Source organism: Leptonychotes weddellii, chromosome 7 (assembly GCF_054177405.1).
Source record: "Leptonychotes weddellii isolate Sample4059 chromosome 7, ASM5417740v2, whole genome shotgun sequence".
Lineage (NCBI taxonomy): Eukaryota > Metazoa > Chordata > Mammalia > Carnivora > Phocidae > Leptonychotes > Leptonychotes weddellii.
Genome location: NC_138375.1, coordinates 124604051 through 124625727, shown reverse-complemented (window position 1 = coordinate 124625727; position 21677 = coordinate 124604051). Strand labels below are relative to the sequence as shown.

Here is a 21677-nt window from a genome sequence, read left to right as displayed (position 1 = left end):
CTGTCCAAGTTTGCACCGGGCGATCCCGGCGGGTGTCGCCCCTGCTCCCCGCAGCCCCCGGGGCCCCCTTTGTGCCGCGAGTCCCGGCGGCCCGGGCAGCGGCGGTGCCTCTGCAGAAAGGGTTTGGGGGAAGGTCTCTATAGTAACGGCGGCGGCAGCGGCTGCCGAGCGGCAGCTTTACCCTGGGGAAGGGGGGAGACAGCCCCCGCCTCGGTTGCCAAAGGATTGTTCTTTTCCTCTGCCCGTTTGGTGTGGCTATTATCCGTGCTGCCCCCTCACATCGTATCGGAGGCAGGGATGGGCAGTGCCCCAGCTCCTGAGAGCCCAGATAATGAGGGGCCAAGTAATAGTAACAGCGACAGTACCAAATAACAATAATCAACGCGAAAGAGGGACGCCTGGGGTTGCTGCTGCCCGGGGGAGCCCCACGCGCGTCCCCGGGGCTCCCTGGCTGCCCCGTCCAACCGCGGGGCTCAGAGCTGCCCCGGGCGCTGTCCTGCTTCCCAGGCTGGTCCGCGTCGATTTGAGCCGGGAATGTGCCTCTCTTGGCCTTCCCTCGTGGTGGTGACTTTCATCTGCAGGTGGTAAGTGAGGTGAACTGGTTATTTTGGCTATTGTTAAATGCCACGTTTTGTTTATTTCATTTTTACGAAAAGAAAAGAAGGGAAAATTATGAGCCATTCCTGGCAGCCATACAGTTTCCACAGGAAATACTAGCATTCTTTGAGGAACACGCTACTGCTTGCAGCGAAGAAAGTCTTTAGGAAACAAAAAGGCAACAGCATTGTTGCTCATTTTCAATGGACCACTAGGAGAGGATGGGGGTGGTGGTGGGGCGGGGGGCGGGGGGGGGGACGTGTGTTGTTTTTTCCTGTGGGAATGTTGCTTTCCTTGGGAAAGTTCATTGAGGAAGCAGTACTGTTGGTGTCCGTTTGACCCTGGCTGGTGCCTGGGCCTCCTGGCTCCTCTTGACTATTACTGACAAGTGCCCATCAAAGAGCCTGGAGGCAGGGAAGAGCCCAGAGGAAGGCAGAGCCGGGCAGGACCGTCTCGCCACACACCACGTGCTGTGGAGCCCGGCCAGGGTGCAGTTTGCAAAATGAAATAAGGGCTGTCTGGGGAGGTTTATGAGGATTACATGTGTGCAGAGTATGTCAGTTCTCCAAGGTGTCACTCTAAACACGTAATTTTCAAGCACCACTTTCTTCGCTGAATCTGCAGGAAGGCAAAAAACCTATTTCTCTTATTACGGAGCAGACATCCCAATTGGGAATGGGCTGAAATCTGTACTTCATTTGTACATATTGAAATTTTAAAAGGCAGAGAGAGCAAGGTCTAGGGAAGCAGTATGCTAATGTGTTGACATCTGGGAGAAAACATCTATTGGCTATTCCCGATGCAGCTCAATGTTAATTTAGGCTCAGTGTGGTTCAAAAGTGGAAGAGAGATAGCTTTAAGGGGTTCTTAAAACTATTTGAAGAAGGTGTGACATTTTGCTGTCAATCACGGAAGTCTCTCCGGAAGGCAGTTTTCACTAACGATTACTCATAACCAAATATGTAGGAGTTCCCAAGTCTAGAATCAGAAAGAAGATGGTGCTTCTCTTAAGGATCTTTTGGACATCTCAGAAATCAAATAGAACAAAATAAGGGATATAACTTTGAATGTAAACTTCATTTTCTCCATTGGAAGCGTTTCACAAGGAAAGGTTACGAGATAGTAGATGTGAAATGATGCTGCATTTATTGATTTGACATTTACCATGTGTTGATGTCCAAAAGGACATGACTAGCCAGATGAATCTCTCTATAAACTATGTCGCAGCTTTGATAATTCCAGACAGTTGGTTCAGGTGTCGGTGGAAATGTGGAACAGAGGCCAAGAAACTTTGTGTGCGCTCTTATTTTGGAAGGAATTGTAGTAGTACTTTACTGTTCTTAAGAGGAGGGAAACCCACACAAACATCTAATACAAACAAATGATCTTTGATATTATCAGAGAAAGCCTGGAGCTGTTTTTCTTGCCAGATTTAAGGCATTGCTTGTCAGAAGAGGAAATCTCCCAAGGAGCAGGTGCACCATTATAAGAAACACAAGGGAAATTCTCTTTTAAATGCAAAATCTAATTGAACAGCAACAAGAGAATCAGTGACACTCTTAGAATAGAAGCCTTGTTTTTGGCAGTCTGTCAGGTTACAGTTGCAAACCACATAGGAGAAATATGTGTCTTGGGAGAACGATAATATCCTGGCAAAAATCAAACAATTGCTTCTGTGAAACTTTTACCCTCATATATTTGTTTCCTTGTGCACCTTTGATTGATAGGCAGATCTCATTACAAGGAGTAATTTACTGAAAATGAATCAATAAATCGGTTACTTTTATGATATATACTTTGAATGATTTTGCACTGCACATGGATGAAATAACTAGATTTCATTTTTTTATGGTTTGCATCTTCGCTCTCTTTTAAGCTTTAAAAGTTAATGATCAAGTTATGTGTTGAAATGATGACTATGAATTGATAAGACTGATGGCTAGGCCCTGGACAAACACTAATTGATCCCTAAATAGTTATAGTGTATTCACTTTGTGCATTTGTGGCATATAAAAATATAAAATACACAATCTCTTCACAAGACTCTTGGCAATAGGACACATGAAAGATACTTTATGATCCAGCACCCAAGATGCTGAATAGTAATTGGAAAGGAGTTCTGAGGAGAAAATGACCAAACCGGCTCAGATGTTTTATCCGTTACGGTGTCGCTGCATAACCAGTCACCCCAAAATGCAGTTGCTTAAAGCAACTACGAAAGCTCATGATTCTATGGTCAGTGGTTTGGGCTGAGTTCAGCTGGGTGGTTCTTCTGCTTTTCTTGACAGGAGTTCCCTCGGGCATCTTCAGTCCGCTGGTGGGTGAGCTGGTGGCAGGATGATCTGGGATGGCTTCAGTTACGTCTGGCAGTTACCGTGCTGTTAGCCAGGTTAACAGGTGACCAGGACATGTACCTCCCATTCTTGAGCAGATGAGACTGGGCTTCTTTACATGACAAGCACTGTACCAAGAGCAGCAAAAAAGCAAGTATGAAGCCTCTGCGTATATCCTATTTGTTACTCTCCCATTGTTCAGAGCAAATCACACGGTCACCCTGCATTCAAGGGGTGTAGAAAGACTCCACTTATAAGGAGAGGAAGCCCCCCCAAAATTGTAGTCTTTTTGTTTGTTTGTTTCAATTTACTACATGTTTGAATACTTGTTCTGGTGTATGTTTTCTACTAAGGAAGAGTCTACTGTGAGTCAGGAGAGATCAGTGGGCAGCGCAGGATTTAGGTTAGGGAATGCCATCATTGTCCTGTAGTCTTTGTTCTATAAACCTTGGGTAGGTGATGAATAATGCAGCGATAGTAAAAGTTGAGTCACAGCTTTCTGCCAGTGGAATCAGGATGGTTTGGTGACAGGAGGCTGATGGCAGAGTCAGCAAACCATTGTTGGGAGGTGAGGAAGGCTCTGGCAAAGGTGGAGGCAGAGACAAGGAAAAGGAAGGGATCACTCTGGGGGGTCCCATATTTTAGGATTAGGTGACTGATGATGATAGGACACTATTGAAAGCCTCCAGTCAAAATCATTCTGAAATTTTAAAAAAGCTTAAGTGGCTGAATGAACGATTGTGCTGTCGTGAAAAATAGAGAAATCAGTAAGTGATTTATATGGGGGGAGGAGAAAAATTCAGTTCCAGAAAGGTTGATTGAAAGAGATAAATTGAATGTGAACGTACTTTATAAACTGCAGAGTATGCTATGAACGTTAGCTATTGCTTAGTGCTTAAGTTGCAGTGAATTGTGTAGACTTGAGTGTCTCTAGAGTAAAGCAACAGAAACCAAAGGCAACCTGGAGGATATCCTAAGGGTCAAAGGAAGTCAGAAGAACCACTTTCAGGATGGAAACGGAACTACTGGGGGGCCGGGGGAGTAATAACTCACGTTCTTTTTCTGCAAGCTGGAGGTCTGCCCTTGGACTTAGCATACCCGCAAAGAGAAAACCTTTGGGGGTACCTGGGTGGTTCTCGGTTGGGCATCTGACTCTGGGTTTCGGCTCAGATCATGATCTCAGAGTCGTGAGATGGAGCCCGGGGTCCCAGGTCGGGCTCCGCGCTAGCATGGAGTCTTCTTGTCCGCCTCTCCCTGCCCCTCCTCTTGCTCTTTGTTTCTCTCTCTCTCAAATACATAAATAAATAAATAAATAAAATCTTAAAAAAGAGAGAAAACCTTTGGCCTAGTTTGAATGGCATGCACACTGCTTAGCTGGGCCCATGGGTTGACCACCCCACTAAGATGGTGCACAATGGGGAGTCGGTAGGTGCTTCCTCAGAGGACAGGGGCGTACTGCTCTCAGAAGCGGGAGTGGACACAGGGTGGCAAAATCAACACCTGCCCACCGGAAATGAACCCTCGCAGATTTGTTTGGACCTAGCCCCTGAGAAGCCCACAGGATAGGAGCTGACAGTTCAGGCATACTTACATAGAGCTCTGTGGGTGCATTAATAAGAGTTAAGCCCATGTTAGTGTAGGGGTCTTTTCATGGAAGGAGAGTAAAGAAAGAAGGCCCAACATCATGCATCCTCCAGGCTCCTCCATAAATGTCGGTGGTTGTCCTATTAGAGGGGAGAGGAATTCAAAACACGTTCAACGCTTTTTCACCTGAGGGCTCAGTTGAGGTGCTGCTTCACCAGCCTTGGGTTATTGATGGCCAGTCTGAAATTCAGGTGGTGTCCTCACCATCAAGTGCAGCTGTGGGCCAGACGGAACCACCTGGCCATTCTAGCATCGCACAATTAGGCTGAAGAGCACGCACAGCTGCTCGTTATGGAAGGGCCTCGGATGGCCCCACTCAAATCCAAGCACACGCTTTTATAGTTTCTTTTGTACAAGCCTAAGAACCCTGAAGATATTCAATAAATGTTAACTTAATGAGTGAATGTGCCATGATCTGGTACAGTAACATTTTCTAAAGCAGTCTCGTTTGACTTTTTATTAGTCACAGTAGAATTTGCTATAAAATCCCTAAAATGTATTTTTTTTTAAAGATTTTCTTTATTTATTTGTGAGAGAGAGAATGAGAGAGAGCACATGAGAGGGGTTAGGGTCAGAGGGAGAAGCAAACTCCCTGCCGAGCAGGGAGCCCGATGCGGGACTCGATGCGGGACTCGATCCAGGGACTCCGGGATCATGACCTGAGCCGAAGGCAGTCGCTTAACCAACTGAGCCACCCAGGCGCCCCCTAAAATGTATTTTTTAGATTCAAATGTTTCAAGGTACTATTGTCTCAGTAATGGAGGTTTTTATAATCCACCACTCACAGACGTAGACTCTTTCTTTGTGGAGACACAGTTTTCTTTACTTCTTATCTTTATCAGCAGCTCTTGGCCACAAGTCACAGAAACCTAGCATACACTTGGTCAGGCGGGAAGGGGCATGTGTTGGCTCCTGTATGGGAGAAGTTCAGGAAGAATCCAGTTCTGATTTCCCCCTCTTCTTCCTGGTGGTAGGATGGTCATCAGCAGCTTCAAGCTTAACCCCTGCAGGAAAAGAGAATAATTTGGGATTAACTCGAATTAGTGGGCACATGCCCATGCCTGAACCAGCTGCTGGGGCCAGGGGTTTGGAACACGTGTTGGCTTGTCTTTGACGACGTGCCCAGGCCTGGAGCCTTGGGGAACAGGAGTAGCAGTCCGTGTGCGGAGGCGGGAGATGTGCGAATGCAGGAGCTGCGTGGGAGGGTGGTCAGCAAAACCCTCCTAAACCCAGTGGCCTGAAAGCAGGAAGGGGTTGTTTCTTAAAAAGAAAATATGGAAAAGAAGAGAAAGTGGATACCGTGCAAGCAAAGGGGCCGGTGTCTGCTCTTGCATCTGTTTTTCCTCGTGGACGCATCATCCACTCTGCCCCCAAGCCGTGAACCTGGGAATGATCCCGATGTGACCTCCACCTGGTCAGTCACCAGGACTGCCTGCTCTGTCTCCATATTACTCTTTCCCCACATTAGTTTAGAGTTAGAGCCTCCCTGTTTCACCCTGCACAAGTCCCCTCTGAAAATGCCACATCCAGTCTCTCCGCTTCAACTCTGTCCTCCCCACCATTTGTTTCTAAAGAATAAATAGATGAAATCGAATCAGGTAACTGCCTAAGAGCCATTCAAAACCTCATAACCCTGGGGGGCGGGGGGAAGACCAAGCTCCTGATCTTGAATTCCGTGGTTCCCGGGGTTCCCCGTGATGAGGGCCGTGCCTTACTAGCCCTTGAACATCCACTCCTCCTTCCACACTCAACCCAAGTGTTGCTCTTGCAAGAAGCCTTTGCTGAACACCAGGTCCTGCCCTGCATCATAGTTTACTTTGAAACCTTGTTTCACATGCTGGGGATGTGTGACTCTCTCCCCGGAGTACTGACAGTGACAACTGCCTGGGGCTTTGTCTTTGTGCGTCCCTGTGCCTAGTGCGGGGCTCCTCACAAGAAGCTCTACTGTAGAAGAATGAATGAAAACTCTGTGCTGAGTCATTCACCTTGGTGATTTTCAAGGTTTACTCTATTTCCTTTAACTCGATTTCTTAAATTTGCATCTCACAGTGTTGGCTCTGAAAGCAGGTACTCTTTGAAATTGCTGCTCAGATACTTTTCAGCTGTTTTCCCAGCTCCTTGGTATGCTCCTTGCTTGCTTGGTCGCTAACAGCTACTTCAAGGAAGAAGCTGAAAAATATCAGCCATCAGCCGCCCAAAGTCAGTCTCGAAGCTAGACTGTGTGGCTCAGAGACCAGATGAGGAATACCTTTTTTTTTCCCCCTGCCATAAAAGAGGTTATTTAATAGTTAATATTTATGAGGCACTTTACTCTGCGTTGGGTGCTTAACAGATGACTCAGAATTATTTTCTTATTAATTCTCACAGCAGCCCTAGGAAGGAGATATTACCATTATCCATCCTTTTTCTGCCTATGAGGAAACTAAGATTTACAGAGTTGGAGGGGCTTGCTTGCCACTCAGGTCCTTCTTCCCGGAGATTGTTCAGCCGTCAGACACACCTCTAGGTTGTTGAGTAGAATCAAGCTTTGATTGGGCTCTTCCAATTCACCCATTACGATTTTTGTTGTTATTGCTCTAATGTGAAGTGACCACCTCCTAAGAATAAAACGTGCCACCTACCTCCCTTGGCTTTGAATATGTCAAAAAGATTATGGAGAAAGATGTATCTAAAGCAGTAAGGACTCCGGTACCATAGTTGAAACGAAGACGAATGTCTCCCTTAGAAATTTTGTCATATTCCTATGGTTCTGCTGTTGCCAGATAATAAAGGGCTCCTATGGAGGTTGTACCGCTGTGTACAGAATGCAGGCGTCCTGAATAGCCAGAGGGAAGTCTTAGTTCTGAGGATCACTCAGAAACTGAGTCCCTAGATTGGTAAAATGAGCCAAACATTTTAGAAGCCACAGCAGCTCAATGGTTTTTACCAGTTTTCAGTCTGAGAGCCTGTTGAGAGTTTTCTTTTTTTTTTTTCAAGATTTTATTTATTTGACAGAGAGCAAGAGAGCACAAGCAGGGGGAGCAGCAAAGGGAGAGGGAGAAGCAGACTCCCCACTGAGCAAGGAGCCCAATGTGGGACTCATCGATCCCAGGACCCTGAGATCATGACCTGAGCTGAAGGCAGATGTTTAGCCGACTGAGCCACCCAGGTGCCTCGAGCCTGGTGAGGTTCTGATGAAAGCTATGGAGACTGTCCTCAGAGAAAACAGATGTGCCCCCACACCACTGAGCTCACGGGCTTACAGGATCCGTGGAAGCCCGTTTGTGGATTTGCGGGGGCTCCATAGACTCCAGGTCAGAAGCCTTGTTTCAAAGCTGTAATCCGGAAGACAGGTAATAGCCATTGTCGTATATTGACCACATCCTGCCAGTCACCTGCAGGTTTATCCACTGTTTACCCCGTGCCAGTCCTTTTGCAGAAGTATAGAGCCCTAAGCACCCCTCTAAGACATGGATTCTGAGCCCTGTTGGAAGGGGTGGGGAGTGAAGTTAGCGGAGGAACCCCGTCTCCCAGCTAGCAAGGGGCAAGAGTGGGATCGAATGCAGAACCAACACCTGCATCGCTGCTACTTCGCTCGGCCTCCACGCTCGATCCTCTTAGCGCGCTGGGCATGAGATCGGTGCCCCGGAAATTCTGAGCCTTTCTTAGCCCTGACCCCCCCTCACCCTTCAGCGTCCTTGTTGGAAGTGGGTCACACGGCTGCTTCTGCGGCAGGAGCTGCTGGGAATGTCTCCCGTGCAGGAGCTGAAAGGGCTGGGCAGGTCTCAGCTCCTCTCCTCCTTCCCCTGCGACAACAGCTCACACCCACATCTGAGACATACAGCCCTGCTGCCGGACCCTGCCTAGGTGAGCTCCCCCGCTCATTCCAGAGTGCAGTTAGCACACCGGAAACCTTGACTGCACGGGTCCTCCACTGCAAAGCTGGCTGCAAATTCTCTGTAGGAACCCCTCCCCAGACAGTTATTTTGAGCTCGCTGTACGCCGGGCACCTCTCAGAGCCGGAGTGAGCACACAGATGTGGTTCCCGAGCTCATGGCATTTCCGTGTAGTCTATATCTCGCCGGGAAGGGGGCGAACAAAGAAATAAAGTGTAATGTTTTAAGACAAAGGAAGTGTAAAGGATTGATTCTACTCCAGTTTCCGTTCTTTGCGGCTTTACAACTCTAGGTACAAATGTGTCTCCTTCCCTAGCACTTTCCTCCCTCCCCTGGGATGTTAAGAGTGCTGATTTCCAGAGACTTAGGAGACAGAGTAACGGGGCCCCAGGCGCCCCAGGCCTCTCAGCCACCCCTTTGCAGATGAGCTGGCAGAGTGACCAGATGACCGGCCAAATGGGGTGGAGACACGGGGCTAGCTAGTTGGCCTGGTCCCCAGCAGAGCATGGCTCCCTGTAAACCACAGGCTGCTTCTAATTTATCTGTGATGTGATGATTGTCATTTTGGCCTTTATGGTGTGGTCTCTCTGCTGCACATGAATCTGGCAGGCGTGCACTGCTCAGGAAGCAAACACAATACCAACCTCGGCTCCATCTTTGCAGCCCCTGAGAGGGGCCCCTGGGGGCTTGTTTCTATGCAGTTCCTTCTCCCTGCTCACCCACCTGCGCCCCCACCTGCCCCCGAGCCACCCTCCCAGGTTCTTTCCCCAAGTGTTGCCTTCTGCCTCCTTAGGCCAGAACAGGCAGATAGAAATAATAGATCCACGAACGTGAGCCACTTAGGTAATTTCAGGTTCTCTAGTAAGCACATAAAGAAAAGTAAGAGGAAACAGGTAGAATTAATTTTAATAATATATTTAACTTAACCTGCTATATCCCCAATATTAGCATTTCCACATGTAATATAAAAAATGATTAACCAGATACTTTTCATTCTTATTTTCCTTATTTTCTGAAATTTGGTGTGGATTTTATTTTTAACTCAGACGCTAGGCACGCTTGTGATGCTCAGGAGCCACATGTGGATTGTGGCTCCCATAATGGACTCCAGGCATGGGCTCTGAGGAGGCACAGGGCGTCCCAGGGGCAGATTCGGCGACTACTGTCTCTGGCTCCCTCAGCAGTTAGCTTGAACCTCTACTGCTGCCCCTGTGGGACTTGGCTGACGGTGCCCTCGAACGTGGGCTCTTGAGCTCAGGGAATGCATCTGTCATCTTCCTGCCTCCAGTGAGGAATGCAGTGTGTAGGAGGCCCACAGTTGGCCTTCCGTACAGTGGGAACTCATTAACGGACGAGGAAAGGTTATTTGTTACCCCCAGGAACTGCAGGGATTGGTGTGTGTATGGGGTGGGGGGCTTGCCTCGCGTGACCTCCCTTTGCCTGTCCCTGCCCGGCTCTGTCCAGTGCCACAGAATTGCATTTGAGTCAGACTGAACAGACAGGAAGCCTCTACAGTGAACAGGGATGTCCCAGCCTAGAGTTGTTCTGAGCTCCTGCAAGTCTGCTTGAGCTCCAGGCTTCATCTCTTTTAATATTGAGTACTAGGACGGCTTACACACAGCCCGGTGTGTTAAAGCTTAATGGTCTTATTTAACAGGATAACAGCAACAACAAAATCCCCAAATATATAGGATAGACCAAACACCAAAAAGGCCAACTGATACCCAGAACATTCAATATACAGGAAAGGAATTGCTGTGTCAGGGAGCTGAAAAGAGTCATCGTCATGAGAGTTTTCTCTGTTTCCAGTGGTTTTGGAGTCATCACGCCTCCCCGGGGAGAATGGGAGATTGATATCCTGAGTAAATTAGCATTTGCACACACAGTTTTTGAAATTTTGCAAGTGCTTCAAACCCACTAATGTGCATGTGCTTGTTTGTCCACTTTACCCCTAATAGTAAATGTCACTTGAAATAATTCATACAACCAAGTCTCACAGATTGGCACTCCCATAAAGCCCATACTAACCACATATTCAGATAAATGCAAAGTTTGAAAATGGAAGAAAATATTGCTGTTTGATCTGTGAAGTGATTCTTGTCCCAGAGAAGAGTATGGTTACCTCAGGCCCAATTAAAGAGTGCTTTGAAATAGAAAATGGAATCAGGCATAACCTCCGTTTTATCATTGATGACCAGCTTCAAGCTGGAAAGCTCATGGACCTGCTTGGGAGTTTTTGTGTCTCAGAGGGCACACAGGGAAAAATCAGTCCTGCTGTCACAAGCCGTGAGGGGGTGGGGCGGGGATGAATGAAAATGTTTGAACAATTCCTCAGCTAAACTCTTTGGAACAGTTTGGAGACAAGGTAGCTTGCCAGTATTTTTGCGAAGTAGATTCTAAAAAGTTAAAAAAAAAATCATAACCTACATCATAGACATCATATGGTAGATAACTGAACACCAGCCTTATTTAAGTAATTGGAAGATCCCTTCTTTAATAAGTCAAGGGTGGTTTGAGACAGACAAAGCTTTACATCTGTTGGCTCCGGTTTGGAGAATGCCGCTTTCATCTGAGTCTCTTAGAAAGGAACTCGTGCCTCTCTGTGACCAAAATATACTTTGCCCAACATGACGGCTCTGCTGTGCTGTGTTGGTGTAATTGAAAACCTATAAAAAGGCTGAGAGCTACTTTTGAATTGGCTCGGTGAACTTGGACTGGATCTGTCAAAGTGGTGAAAGGTTTAAAGGAATTTTCATAAATGAGGTCTCCAAGCTGTGTTTTAACCATCGAATTCCAATGAACTCCAAGGCCCGTGAACTCGGAGAATAGCGCCTTGGAGAAGAGCAGTCATATCAAGATGGAAATAAATGATTCATTTTCATTCCCCGAGTTCTGCAGACATAAGCACACTTAACTGCTGATCATCATAATTTAGCAGTACTGTTGTGCACTAAAAATACAATTTAAAAGTCTAATCTTTAATTAAATTGAGTACTCACAGATTAACATGGTTACAAATCTTGGGAGCTGGATATAGCACAATGTTTACTCATGTTGCTAAGAAATAGCAGAGCTCTTTGTAAGTTACAGATTGATTTGGTAAGTAGAGGGATGTGGGCTTCTCCCAGCAAGGACTTGATGATTTCTTCTCAGTTTCTGTTGCATAATGTATGTAAATGAATGTCACGTAGCAGAAATCCTGCACACTCAGAGCTTTGGTTGGCGACAGACAGCACAGGTATGTGCACCTGAGTAAACATTTGGGAGATCTTTGAAAGGGTGATTTTACTGTGAGCTCTTCGATGAAATAAACATCATCAAGTGTTTGGGTTTTTAATGAACTGAATTTTTCCATTTGTTGGAATTATCAAGAAAAAGGATTGCTCTTTAAAATATAATTACCAGGAGGCTAATTGATGGTTTTGCATTCCTGCTATTTGTGGGAAACTGTGAAATTAGTACAGAGATTCGAGACAGGTTGATGGTTTTCCAGAATCATTAAAACTCGCATGTAGGAAATCCACTCTGCTATTCTTTTTTTCCTCCTTTCCCTGCCTTTGGCAAACCTCGCTGCATGACACACTGAACAATAGTTTTTAAAAATGCAAAGCTAGTGCTTGTACAGCATGAAAGAGAGATGCTGGACCAGCTCACTTGCCTTGTCCCTGAAAAGACAAAAGATTTCTATGTGCTACTTCAGTCAGGATCAGGCAGCAAAGAGTGGCCTCCTCAAGCTCAAAAGTAGAACTGAGAAAAGAAAAACCCCACAGGAACAAATTACTGTGTGATCTGTTTGAGGCAGCCCCTTATCTATGGAGCTGGTATTTCAAGCTAGAGTCCCTTCCTAAGAGATGGAAAACTAGTAGGATACTTGATTGTCTCCAGGAATGACATCAGGGTGAGGATGCTCATTACAGGATTTTATTTTTTTATTTTTTTTTTTAAAGATTTTATTTATTTATTTGACAGAGAGAGAATGAAAGAGAGCACATGAGAGGGGTTAGGGTCAGAGGGAGAGGCAGACTCTCTGCCAAGCAGGGAGCCCGATGCGGGACTCGATCCAGGGACTCCAGGATCATGACCTGAGCCGAAGGCAGTCGCTTAACCAACTGAGCCACCCAGGCGCCCTCATTACAGGATTTTAGCCTATATCCACGCTCTGAACAAAGTGGGGAGAAGTAAAGGATGGTGCTGCTGGGGAGGCAGGGTCGTGAGTGCACGCCCAGATGTGCGCCCATGACCTCTATTGGTAACTAACACACTTGTAACTTCCCTCTGGAGAGTTGTTGGCTTCTTACTGCAGAAAGCTGTTGTTGCTTTTGGTAAGAATTGTTTTCTCAATCCGGGCAAGTACCTAGCACAGTCTCAAGTATGTACTCTATAACCAGCACCTGTTGGCTGAATACATGAATCCTTCAACATGTCTTGAAAATAAATGTATTAATATTATAAGACCCAAGGCTTACTCTGTTGCAGTCAATAGGGGTTAAGGACTTGTCTCCTCAAAAGATATTGTCATGTCACCTGTGTTATATATATTCAGAACATTCTTCTGAGGCAGGATACTATCAGACGAGGGGGCAGAATGCCATGTGATGGAAGGTTTCACTGCTCAGCCCCTGTTGGAATGAGTGATGGAATTGTGAGAAGTGAGAGACCTGCTGTTACAGAACTTTTCTTGCAAGAAAGGAATTTGGGGATTTCACAATAATGAGATGGACAGATGAGATAAAACTAGCACACACATTACGAGCTTCTTGGGGGTGGCAGTTATTTACAATCATTCTGTCTCTCCAGACACCTGACAGCATGCTTATACTTGGTGCGGGATAAAGATGGTGGGTAGGAGGCAGAATCCCATACCGGTTATGAGCTTGAACTTCCAGCTCAGAGCAAGGCTTGGCTCATTCTCTTACACTGTGTGTGATGTCACGTACTTACTGAACCTCCTGACACTATTTCTTCTCTTACTAACAGATACTTTGTTGATTACATCACTTATTCAGAGTAAGTGGATGATCGGGTTCACTGTCTTCCTTTCTCTACCTGCTTTGTGTGCTGAGATGTTTGAACTAAATAAGCAGGCTCCTTTGTTCTCTGGCTTCTGGTTGGGTCTGGCCAGTGGGAGGTATCATCAGGATATGAACAACAGGTAGCAAGAGAGTTTGAGCTTTTCTGGATTTGTTTGACTTCCTGGATTTCCTCCTTACCAGGTTATCTCTTGCTTCTGTAGGCCATGGCTCCTGGTACGGAGCCAACTCCCTCAGGCTGCTTTCTAAATTCTGGTAACTGTGCCCTCCTGCCGACGCTTCATGCTAGTAACCACTGTCCTTTAGACTCACTCGCTCACTGTGCCATCTCTCGGGAGTTACTCCAAACCCTGCCCACACCTTTTCACACAGTCTCTTTATTAAACTACCTTCGAATTGCATTTGTGTCTATCACCTGTTTGCTGTTGGGAACCTGACCCAAGTGGCAACCTGTCTCAGAGGTCATTGTGAGAATGACATGATTGAGGTGGAATTTAAAATAACGATGGGCTCGTAGGGAGTACTCAACAAGGTTACGTATCATTATCATCATTTTTCTTTTTTATGGAGTATTGAGTTTGCCATAATAATTATTACTGCATTGTGTTAAATCTTAAAAAGGTGAGAAGGAAACAACTCATGTTGCAAAGGTTAAAAATGGGAACTGCAAGACAGAGGGAGAGCGAGGGCTAAGGTCAGCAAGTGCTCCCGTAGCAGAGCTAAAAAGTCAGTTAAAGATTTCTGACTTGGTTTCAGTGCATAGACTGCATTGTCACCACACGTCTGGAAAAGAAAGTGACGACTTCCAAGTATTTAGTCACTTAAATCATCACCTACTTGGGATGATTGGGTGTGCTTCATGCAGCAAACCCTATCTGTGATCACTAAGTAATAATTGGGCTGAATCATGGATGTCTCCGCATCTTCAGCTTCGTGACCATAAGGGCTGGGACTGAGCATTTTCACACTCATGCCCTCCTGGTAGTTTCAGGACAGATGGTCCTCTGGACTGAATTTCTTCTAGGCTCTTGGGTGTAGATGTGCTTCTGTATAATCAAAACTGAATAGGAGACCAGCATTATGATGCTCATGTAGTAGATTTTCTGCACATACACATTTTTCTGACTTCTGTCTTCGAGTTCTCATTCTTGAGTCCCATAAAATAGATCACTGTGATATTTAGAGTCATCTTGTCTATAACATATAGTACACTGATTAAACCGTCCGTCAAGAATGAAAACTAATGGAGTCCCTGAAGAGGTAGGGGCCAGTGTGAAAACAAAACTTCCTGTGACTTCTTTCCATTTGATGATACATTTGTCGTAGTTGTTGAAATTCTGGACTGGATGGATGTATCTTTCAGTGGCTTGGAAAAATTGTGCGAGTGTTCTCAAACTAGAGAGAGTGAATTTCAGAAATGTCTCATGTTTACAATTAAGTAGAGTCAGGGGAGGCATAGAAATTTGAAGGGCCTTTTGATGTCAGTCCAAATAAGGATTTATATATTGTCCCTTTTGTTCAAGGAGCTGAGTAGAGAAAAAACATCTCCCGTTGCCAGAATTGCTGATGGTTCTGGAAGGAATGGTTGTCATTTGAACATTTGGATCTCTTTTTATGCTTTCACGTTTGGCTTTAAAGTCAACCCTAGGTAGGCTTCCTGCCTTCTTTCATTATAAAAAAAATATGCTTTTCATATATTGGGCACTTAGCAGATAGGAAGTTTTCTAACTCCTTATCTATCATCTGGGTATTTATTGTCTTTAAACTGTCCTTTCTGCATGAAATAGTACGTTAAAGTGACATCATGATCTCCCTGTTGATCCTAATGAAGCTTCCTGTTGCTTCATTTCAGCCCTCGACTTGTGCTTAGATTCCATCTCTTGCTATTTTTTTTGCCTCAAGTTAAGTGCAGTGACATTTTCGCTGAGAGAAACCAGTGTATTCATAGTGTTCATTATTCTAAATGATTACACTATTGTCACCACATCAGTTGTGTTGACATGAGTACTAGTAACATGGGAATAAAATTAAATTCTTAGTCGATCGTACCAAAAATATCACGTTACTCTACCCAAGAACCCTCTGTGGCCACTCGCCAAACAGAAGTAGTCATGAGTCCTTTAAAGCCGAGTAACTGATGGTGTTCACAGATGGAAGACACATTACTTTATGCAGTCGTTCTGTAAACACGCTTTGATACCTTTCCTTATGTAGACTCAGTCTTTTCCTTCTATGAACTTTCTGCCTCGTGGAGGAGAGAAACTTGTTTGTCTGGAGTAGAGGTGTGAGCAAGTTACTAGGGAGGAGGAGGGAGCCGTGAACTCCACCTGAGATGGGGAGGCAGGTGGTCAGATTATCAAGGGCTTCCCAGGCAAAGGGACCTTTGATTTAGAGTTCAAGGCCAAATGGGTGTGTTCACCAGGCAGAAAATTTAGGGGAGGGCAATTTAGGGGAGGGCAACTTCACAGACTTGTGAAGTTTAAAGTATTTTGATGTGATTTCACGGTAAGATAGATGGTGTGGGGTGGCAGGAGAAAATGTCAAAAGGATGACTGAATTTTCATCAAATCTTCATCTGTTTCCCACTACGGACAAAGGGGGCTTATGTTTCTTTTTCAATGAGTGACGCTAATAAATAATCCTACATAGATTCTTGTGTCATCCATTCTCAAGGCTTATATTATCACCTGTGTTGGTAACTTTCAGATTTTTCTCTCTAGTCCTGGGCTAGAGATCCTCTTTGTCTTCTGGTCATGTATATTGTGATGTTTCATTGGCTCTCATAGTTTACACCCCCAAAGTAAATTCACCCTTTCCCTCAAAATCTTGGCTCTTTATCCATTTCTTAATTGAGTAAATGGCCCCAGCTTTCAAGGAAGTTATCTGTAATTTTTAACCCCCTGTTCTTTTAAATCCCCTAGTATCTCTAGCATCCCAATAATCAGTAAGTCTTGCTTTGTTTAATCAGTTACTCTCAACATCATTGACTGTTTTCCATCCACATTTCTAGTGTCTTTATTCAAGGTGTCATCATTTTACCCTTTGGTTACCATAGCAACCTCTCAACCCAACCCTACCCCTTTCTGATTAGTTCCCGCACTATTACCAAGTTGATCTTTCTAAAATTGATTGTGTCCGTGTTTGTGCCAGTAAATTTGTAATAGGTTTTTATTGCCTATGGATAAAATAAAAAATCCTTAGCATCACGTACAAGCCCTCATGATTGGCCCTGCACACCTATCCAGCCTCCTGGGTCCCAGGCCAATCCCCCACCCCTCTCCAGACTTATTCAGTGACTTGAAGCTCCCTATAGTTTCTAGTCTTGTAGTTTCCTAGGAATTGTCCTTTTTCTGTTCCCAGACTTCTTACCCTGTGAACTCATTTCCCCTGCCTCCACCCAGATTGGGGTGAGGTGTTTCCACAACTGTGTGGTGATTACTTACTTTTTTCTTTTTTTTTTTTTTGGTCTCCAGTAGACAGACTCACAGCTCCTCAGTGCCAGGCTCCATGTCTCATTCATGTCTGTCGTATTCCCAGTGCTTACCTTCATGTCTGGCACATAGTTATAGCAAAAATAAGAGTGTTTATGAAGCACTTATTAGAGACCAGGCAAAGTGTTAATTTATTTACATACATTATCTCCTTTAAAAGGGAAAAACAACATCAAGCTCTGTTTTGGAAAGGGAACGTGGCAGAAAAGTGCAGATTAGGTAAGAGATTTGTTACAGGGAGTCAACCTAGGGTGTGGTTATTTTAGCAATTGAGAATTTAAAAGAGAACTTTACTAGTGTAGGAGCAGTAGAAGTTAAGTGGAGAGAATTTATTATAATGATTCTTATAAATGCTGAATGGATGGATGGGTGGGTGGATGGGTGAAGAGCCCAGCACATGTTCCTTAGAACTTACCGTAGGACTTTAACTTATGAGTCTTACTAACCTTGGTGTGACAAGCTTATTAGGACTAGAGCAGCAACTCTCTGATGCAGGTGCAGAAGCAGCCTGCGTGGCAACATCCTGAGAGGAAACCAAGTCAAAAGCAGACAGGTTGTAAGAGAGTATTATGGACTGACTTTTAAAAATAGATATTTAAGGTGCACCTGGGTGGCTCAGTCATTAAGCATCTGCCTTCGGCTCAGGTCATGATCCCAGGGTCCTGGGATCAAGCCCCGCGTCGGGCTCCCTGCTCCGCGGGAAGCCTGCTTCTCCGTCCCCCACTCCCCCTGCTTGTGTTCCCTCTCTCACTGTGTCTCTGTGTCAAAAAAATAAATAAAATCTTAAAAATTAGATATTTAAAACTTTATGTATAAAATTATTAGTTTCAAAATTTTTCAGATAGGTGTGGGAGTCTGTTAAATAATTTAGAATTTTTTCAATCAAAAATGAAGCTTTGAGCAAAGTAATCCTAAGCTTAGGGATTGTAGGCAGAGGGTAATGGTCAAAAGCGTGGACCCTGGAGTCAGAATGACTGGTTTGAATTCTTGCTCAGACATGTGCAAGCTGTAGGTCTTGGGTCCAATTCTTAATCTCTACAGTTGCAGCACCATCTCCGTTAGGGTGTTATAACAATGAAGTGAAAAGAGGAAAGCGAGTGCCATTGTGGTATAGTGGGATGTGGTGGCCACTCACTGAAGTCTGGATTTACCTCCGGGTACAAACTTGATTGTTAGCAGTAGCGGGAAAGGGAGCATTTACTGCATTTGTGTTTCACCTTATGGGGTGTTTTTTTAAGGTTTTATTGATTTATTTGAGAGAGAGTGAGCAGCAGATGGAGAGGGAGAAGCCAGGGAAGTCAGAAAATATTTGTTGATTTAATGATTGACTGCCTAAACAATAATGAACCATGAACAATGAATAAATGAATGAATGAATGATAACCCCTTGAAGTATGGACCTAGTGAGGTTCTTCTGACTGTCTGCTTTTTTGCTTTCCCTGGTTTCTTTGATAGATCAACTCCATACATGCAGTGTCTTCCCTCAATTCTCTCTTATTCTCTGTTCCTTTACCTTGTGTTATTTTTTTCTTTTGATATTTACCACCAACCTATCCTACGTTTACTTGCTTTTTTATTGTCTGTCATCTGCCACCTGAATGTAAACCTACATGTGTAAGACTTGCCTTTGTTCACTGCTATATTCCCCAAAGCTGGTAGGGTGGCTGGACCATAGCAGAAATTGAGTAAATATTTGTTGAATGAATAAGTGTACAGTTGGAAGCCTGTGCTTGGTAGAGAGTCTTAGGCAGGTTGTGTGGCCATGTAAATGTGTTTTTGTAAATACTGTTTGCTGAATACACTGGGATGCTTGTTTATGTTTATGAAAACATAAAACAAAACTGGGAAAATATGAGTGTCAGTGGAAAAATTTTAAATCACTCTCCAACTCTGAGGCAGTGATTTCAGATTTTGGTATATTAGCCCTTCCTGTATTTGATAGCATAATTATGTGTCTTCTTGGATATATTATTTTGTACCCTGCATCTTTTTATTTGGTATTGTATCGTCAGTATCTTTTTATGTTTTTACAAATGTTTTTGTAAAGACTTCTATTTAAAAATGATGGAGGAAAAGTACATTTCTCACTGCCTTCCAAACAATGACAGGTATAATGAAAAACAGAGAAGAAAATCCATATGTAATGAAACAAGTCATTAGCAACAAGCCCAGAGCACTTGAGATATACCTGCCAAGTATGTCATGTTTGGATAGAGGTGAAGGAAGACATAAGAACCTACACTTATCATCTTGGACCTTGAGCAAGACCCAGACTTCCTTCAAATTCACTGCACTGCTGTGAACGACTTCTCCAGGGTCCCTGAGGTGTGGGACAAGACTGAGAGCTATAGAGAGACTGTGGGAGAAGTTGGGAGTGACTCTGTCAACACCCAGATGTCTGCCACTGAAAGGCAGAGGATGGAACTGGAGGAGAAACCATTCTGATGTGCCATTTTAATTTTCCTCTCCCTCGCTTACTGGTTTAGGGAGCCTGGTCAAAGTGAAGGGCAGAAAAGAGAGGGAGCAGGCAGCCATTGCTCAGGAGGACTTTGCCACAAGGCACATGGGAGCAAGCATTGGGAGGAGCTTGGGACAGAAGAGAAAGCCTTTCTGGAAGAGCCAACCCAGGCTTTTAGGGAAATTCATTACTTATTTCAGACTCCAAGAACATGCTAAGACACTAAATAGTATATGGTGAACTGAAAGAGTGAATACTTTTCCCCTGACCTCTTTGGTAGAGAGACATCGCCACTAGGGAGAAAAGAACCCATTAAGATTAGAACTAAGAATGAAAGAGCTGAGCTTGTACAAACTCTGTATAGTTTACAGAAAGAGGTTAGCACAAAGATAGGAGCCATAAATCAAAGATTAAGCAACATGGCACAAAAAGGCATGTGTTTCTGTAATTGTAAAATGAGCTTTGTAGCAGAAGGGGAAGCTGAGCTTTTCTAATTTCTGGAATGTCACTGTTTATTTATGAGCCAAGATAAAACTCATTTTTAGATAAATGACTAAACTGAAATACTATAATGCATACCATTCAAGCGCTGTTATGGTTTAAAAATGTGACTATAAAAATGTCACATTATCGCGGAACCTATTTGTTGGTTAGGTGTTGTTCGAGTCCTATCTACTCAGTTTATTGACTCCCACTAGGCTTCACTACTGCCTGCCTTGCATAGCGAATACACAGTGACTACTGTGAAAGCAAGCTGTAGGCCTTTGTACTGCACACAGCCCTGAAGATCTCAGGACCTATTTAAGCCAGAGCTGAAGTTGTTGACCATGATATTCAATGAAGTAGATATAAGAGCTTTGCATTGACAGAGACCATTTGCAGTAAAGCCATGGGCTCTTCAAAATTCTAGTTCATGCTTGATTTGAAACTTTACATCTTACTTTCTAGTTTTTCTACCCCTGCCCTTGAGCACTCAAGCTATGATAATATCTCCCTACCGTATTTAACCAAGGCAGAGCTTACTCTATAACTCATTTAATAAAAACCAACACACGTCCTTCTTATTGTATACCTTGCAGGTTATGAATTGAGATCTACTATCAATGTTAGTAAATTGCATTTTACATGTCCTTTGAGGCTGCAAATAAAATGTTTAGAGACAGATGACAATAAGAAGTCAGAAATAATTAAAGACGGAATATATGTTATGGTGGACATGGAGGAGTTGGCAGCCCCAAGAAGGAACAAATCAGTGTGGAAGGCTTGAGGTTTGTGAAGAGAAGAGAAGTCAATCAAGAGGATGAGTCAGGAAAAAAAAAAGAGAGAGAATGAGTCAGGCAACACCATGAGAGGATGCTGTGGCACACTTTGCATTCTCCAAAGAAGTTACAAGAAGAGGAACATCAGGAAAATGAAATTACAATGGCGAACTAATAATAGGAAACATGTACGTACCATGTGCAGGCACCGACCTAAATGCTTGACATAGGTTAGCAGATTTCATCTTTATGGTAATCCAGTGAGGTAGGAATGATTAACATCTCCACTGTATAGATTAAAAAAAAAAAAAAGCTTAGAAAGTTAGAATAATTTGCTCAGGTCACACAGCTAACAAAGGCCCAGCTGGGATTTGAACCTGGGGACCTTAGATCCAAATCTGTGCTCTTAATCATTATCCTGTATGTCTCTTTCAGACATGGGTAACAAATTCAGATGATTTATGGAGAGTTTAACTGCTTATTGTATGAATGAGTTGGCAGGCAGATCTTTGTTCAAGGTTAACACCAGAGTAATTCATACTCAAGAAAGGGCCAACAGAGAGGTGATGAGTTAAAGAGGGCACATGAGTTCATCTCAGTGGGATCAGGTAGTAAAACTGAGAGAGGGAAAACATAGGGCATATTAGAGAAAATATGTTAATAGCAAAGCCTTATCTGGAAAATGTGGATTCATATTAGAAAAATTCTTGTACAAGTACTGTTTTGCAATTGAGAAATATTAAAAAACATGCTAATATTATGCACCTTTGCAGTAGTTCTAGATGAAGTAGTACATGCAGTATTTCATTGTCACTGCTATTCAAATGTATAAAACACTGATTTTATTGGGATCCCAGAAGAAGAAGAAAGAGAGAGAGGGGCAGAAGGTATAATGGAGCAAATTATAGCAGAGAACTTCCCTAATTTGGGGAAGGAAACAGGCATGAAAATCCAGGAAGCACAGAGAACCCCTCTCAAAATCAATAAAAA

The 21677-nt window shown here is 44.1% G+C and overlaps 1 protein-coding gene across 13 annotated transcripts in view; it reads left to right on the top strand.

Annotated features, from left to right (window-relative positions):
• The window catches only part of SNCAIP (synuclein alpha interacting protein), a 176899-nt gene that overhangs the window by 1040 nt on the left and 154182 nt on the right, over positions 1 to 21677 (top strand). The window contains exon 1 of one of the 13 annotated variants that reach the window (XM_081827187.1): positions 123 to 584. The exons of 10 other annotated variants lie outside the window; for them this stretch is intronic. The gene's annotated coding sequence lies outside the window, so the exon portion shown is untranslated. Of the gene's footprint in view, positions 1 to 122; positions 585 to 879; positions 3085 to 21677 lie in introns of those variants that run through there. 2 more of the 13 variants (XM_081827186.1, XM_081827188.1) reach the window with 2 other exon arrangements.